We start from the raw sequence: 5,126 nt of genomic DNA on the forward strand, positions 1-5,126 counted from the left end.
TGATACTTAACTTTGACATGATTTCGACTCAGAAAATAAACTTATTGCATAAAGGTGTTAGTTGGGCGTATAATCTAAACAATGAATAATACAAGCTACAAACCAGCCTCGGAAAGGACTGGAACTTTTAATGACAAAAGGCATGCACACGGAAAATCTAAAGGTCATGTTTCAGGCGACGAATGGAGACTGGGTGTTTCGAATACTAGGGGAGTAAGTGATCTCAAGTTAAAAGAATTGCGTGAAATCATGGACGTCAAGAAACTAGATATTTTATGTGTGCCCGATGCAAAGAAAAAGGGATGCGAAACTAAAGGCATAAAAAACGGCGTGTTGAAAGGCGGATTTGAAATATGGTCAGGAGTAGACTGTGAATCACATGGTAAACAAGGAATAGTTTGATTTTGAATGAAAGAGCAAAGCAGCATCTCGGAGACCATGGCTTCGTGTCTCCCAGACTGTTGTGGGCTAGAATGAAAGTAGGAATCAGAAGACTATTATAGCATGCTACGCGCCGGTTGATAGTGATCCTAAAGAAGTAAAAGACGCCTTCTGGGACACTTTAAATGACACAATAAACATCTGCGAACATGGGGAAAGAATAATTCTACTAGGATACATGAACGGTTGGGTGGGCATCCGAAATCAGGATACAGAAAGAGTATTAGGTAATTTTGTGGATCCAAGAACAAACTATAACGGAGATAAACTCGTTGGTACACCACATGTACACCTGGTCTAAAGGAAATAGCCCCAGTATAATTGACTTTGTTGTTGCGGATGAAAAACTAAGAGAGTTAGTCAAGGATACAAGAGCCATGAGTGGTCCTGAATGCAATGCTGATCATTACCTTCTGATCTCAAAAATTAACTTAGGTCGGGCTTGGAGAAAAAAGAGACCCAAGAAAGCAAAACAAACGCAAATCAAAATTGAGAAGCTACAGAAACCGGATGTGCGAATAGATTTCCAAAATAAGATAATCGAAATCATAGATAGGGAAACATGGGAGGACCGTATAAAAAACAAAGATTTAGAGGGCGCCTGGACAATGTTACGGGATATCCTTGTTAGATGTACGATCGAAGTTTGTGGTACCGTAGTTGTGGGAAGAATTTCTGGTGATGCGTGGTGGAATAATGAAATTCAGGCTGCCCAAAAAGCAAAAAGAGAAGCGTACAAGAGAACTTTGAACATCGCAGGCCTTAGCAATGAGGAAAGAAGTAGACGTAAAAATGATTATAGACGCGAAAACAGGATACTTAAAAGATTAGTTAAAGAAATTAAAGATATGATTAGAGCAGAAGAAGAGATAAAAATACAAAACGACTTTGAAGGAAGCACGAAACTACTTTATAAAAAAATGAAAGGAACAAAAGTACAGAAATTGTCAACATGAGAAATAGTAGGGGGGAAATTGTATATGATGCAGACGGAATACTAGAGGCTTTCAGAGACTATTTTAGGAGACAATTCTGTGATGAAGCTATAGGACACCACAACTGCGATGTTGAACACGATTCGATGGAAAACTAAATTGAAAAAGTCTGTGTCACTGAGGTTAGGGATATAATTAAGAACTTGAAAAACGGTAAGGCTGCCGGAGTAGACGGTATTAACGCTGAAATGTTTAAACACTGTGGCGCGTGCATACCACATAGACTGTACGAATTGATAAATTTATGTTTCGAGATGGGAGACGTCCCAGACGATTGGAAAGAAGCTATTATCGTACCAATATACGAGAGAAAGGGAGATAAAAGCGAGTGCAATAATTACAGAGGGATTAGCTTATTAAGCACCGTAAGTAAAATATATTCAAAAATACTTATTCGTAGGGTAATGAAAATAACAGAAGCAAAGATTTGTTAAGTCCAAAGTGGGTTTATGCCAGGAAGGTCATGTACGGATCAAATATTTAGCTTAAGTCAAATAACAGAAAACAGTTTCAGAGTAGGAAAAAAAGTTTTCTGTGCATTTGTTGACCTAGAAAAAGCTTTTGACAAGGTAGATAGAAGTAAACTTTGGGAAGTCCTGAAAGAGTATGGAGTCAATGGATGGATCCTGCAAGCTATAAAATCAATATATATATAGGTAGCAAAGCGAGTGTAAGAGTGAATGGGAAACTGAGTGACTGTTTCGAAATTATTCAAGGAATTAGACAAGGATGCGTTATGTCTTCATAGTTATTTATATTATTTATGGACAAGTGTTTAAGAATGGCTCTCTTCGACGAAGAGGGTGTGGATCTCGAAACAGTAAGGGTACGAGGGTTAGCGTTCGCAGATCATAAGGTTGTTATGGCAGAGTCTATTGAAGACCTACAAAGAATGTTGAATAAACTAGATGCAAGCATGAAGAGCATGGGCCTCAAAATTAACGCAAATAAAGAAAAAACTATGGTGTTCGAAGGAAAGAGTGATAAAACACTATGCAATATTTTATTAAATGATGAGAGAATTGAACAAGTTCATAAGTTCGCATACCTTGGCAGCTTATTTACTAGGGACGGGAAGATAGATGAGGAATTAGATAGATGAATAAATGAAGGTAAGAAGGTTATTGGTAAAGCAGGTCCCCTTATCAGAAGTAAAAATATATCAAATAAAGCTAAAATGGCAAAACATAATTCTATATTTGTACCGACTGTACTATACGGTAGCGAGACATGGACATATTAAGAAAAAGATAAGAGTAAAATTAACGCAATTGACATGAGATTCATGCGCATAATAAGCGGGAAACCCCCTAATGGACAAAGTAAGTAACGAGATAATTCTAAAAGAATTTGGTGCAGAAGAGACGCTTGTAGACACATGGGATTAAGATGGTTCGGACATGTTGAGAGAATGCCAAATGAATGACTAACGAAACAAGTGTATCAAGGTATAACGCCCAGGGGTATAACGCGGAAAGAATGGTTAGAATTTGTGAATGAGACCCTACTTAGAAGAGACATAAGAAGTCACAGAAACACGAGATCCTGCATGAAAAAATGCATGGACATAAAAGAAGCTAGAGAAGTATGCCAGGACAGGAAAGTATGGCGGCAAATAGTTAATAAAAAGAGTGTCAGTAGAGTGAATGACGCCTGAAACAAAGACCTTGGCTATTAATGGACCCAAGTGGGGAACCTTACATAACGACTTCGTGAGGTTCTTCGCTTGGGGTGATTGCTAAAGAGATTGATCAGCAACCTGGGTCGGAGCAGAAAAATCTCTGTCCCTTCCACACAATACTACTTTCCCCTGCCGAGTGAGTCACGCCTACCCCGAAAGGGAAATGACTTAATGGTGTAATAATACATGAATTTTCAACCCGAAAGATTAATCTTCTATCGAAAAAGTAGCAGTTTTAATTAAATACATATATTCTCAACCAAATAGTTTAATTTTCATCCAAAAACATCAATTTTCTACCAAAAAGGCGAATTTTCAACAAAATACTTGAATTTTCAACCAAATAGTTTAATTTTCATCGAAAAATCTCTATTTTCTACAAAAAAAAACGATTTTTCAACAAAATACATTAATTTTCAACATCAAAAATGAATTGGCAACCAGTATGAATAATTCCCTGCCGAAAAAAACAAATAAGTTTTTAACAAAATACTGGCCTTCTACATGAATTTTCAACCAGAAAGGTTAATTTTCTATCGAAAAAGTAGAATTTTCAAATAAAATACTGAAATTTTTAACCAAAAATATCAATTTTCTGCCAAAAAAGAGGAGTTTGCAACAAAATACATGAATTTTCACCAACAAAAAAAATGAATTTTTAAGCAAAAGAAATCATTTCCTTCCGAAAAAAGGAACAAATTTTAAACAAAATGTTGGCCTCACACATGTATTTCCAACCGGAAAGATAAGTTTTCAAAGAAGAAGATTAATTTTATATCGAAAAAGTACAGTTTTCAATAAAATACATGAATTTTCAACCAAATAGTTAAGTTTTCAACAACAAAAATGAATTTTTAACCAAAATGAATAATTCCCTTCCGAAAAGAACAAAGAAATTTTCAACCAAATACTAGCCTCATACATGAATTTTCAACCACAAATATCAAATTTCTACCAAAAAAGACGAATTTGCAACGAAATACATGAATTTTCACCAACACAAAAATGAATTTTCAAGCAAAATGAATAATTTTCTTTTGAAAAAAATAAACAATTTTTAAACAAAATACTGGCCTCATACATGAATTTTCAACCAGAAAGATAAATTAAAAAAAATTTTCAATCGGAAAAGTACAGTTTTCAATAAAATACACGAATTTTCAACCTAATAGTTCAATTTTCAACAACAAAAATGAATTTTCAATCAAAATGAATAATTCCCTTCCGAAAAAAAAATTTCAACAAAATATTGGCCTCGTATATAAATTTTCTACCAGAGAGATATTTTCAAAAAAAGAACATTAATTTTCTATCGAAAAAGTAGAATTTTCAAATGAAATACATAAATTTTTAACCACAAATATCAAATTTCTACAAAAAAAGAGGAATTTGCAACGAAATACATGAATTTTCACCAACGAAAAAATGAGTTCTCAAGCAAAATGAATAATATCCTTCCGACAAAAAGAAACAGTTTGTTAACAAAATACTGGACTTATACATGAATTTTCCACCAGAAAGATTAATTTTCTATCGAAAAAGTAGAATTTTTAATAAAATACATATATTTTCAACCAAATAGTTTAATTTCCATCCCAACACATTAATTTTCTACCAAAAAAACGAACTTTCAACAAAATACTTGAACTTTCAACCAAATATTTAAGTTTTCTACATCAAAAAAGTGAGTATACAATAGAAATGAATAATTTCCTGCCAGAAAAAACAACTAATTTTCAAAAATATACTGGCCTCATACATAAATTTTCAACCATGAAGATAAGTTTTCAAAAAAGAAGATTAATTTTCTATCGGAAAAGTAGAACTTTCAATAAAATACACAAATTTTCAAACAAATAGTGTAATTTTCATCGAAAAACATCAATTTTCTACCAACAAAACGAATTTTCAACCAAATACATTAATTTTGAACAACATAAATGAATTTTCAAGCAAAATGAATAATTACCTTCCGAAAGCACAAAACAAATTTTTAACAAAATACTGGC

Source organism: Belonocnema kinseyi, chromosome 10 (genome assembly GCF_010883055.1).
Source record: "Belonocnema kinseyi isolate 2016_QV_RU_SX_M_011 chromosome 10, B_treatae_v1, whole genome shotgun sequence".
In the NCBI taxonomy this organism is placed as follows: Eukaryota; Metazoa; Arthropoda; class Insecta; order Hymenoptera; family Cynipidae; genus Belonocnema; species Belonocnema kinseyi.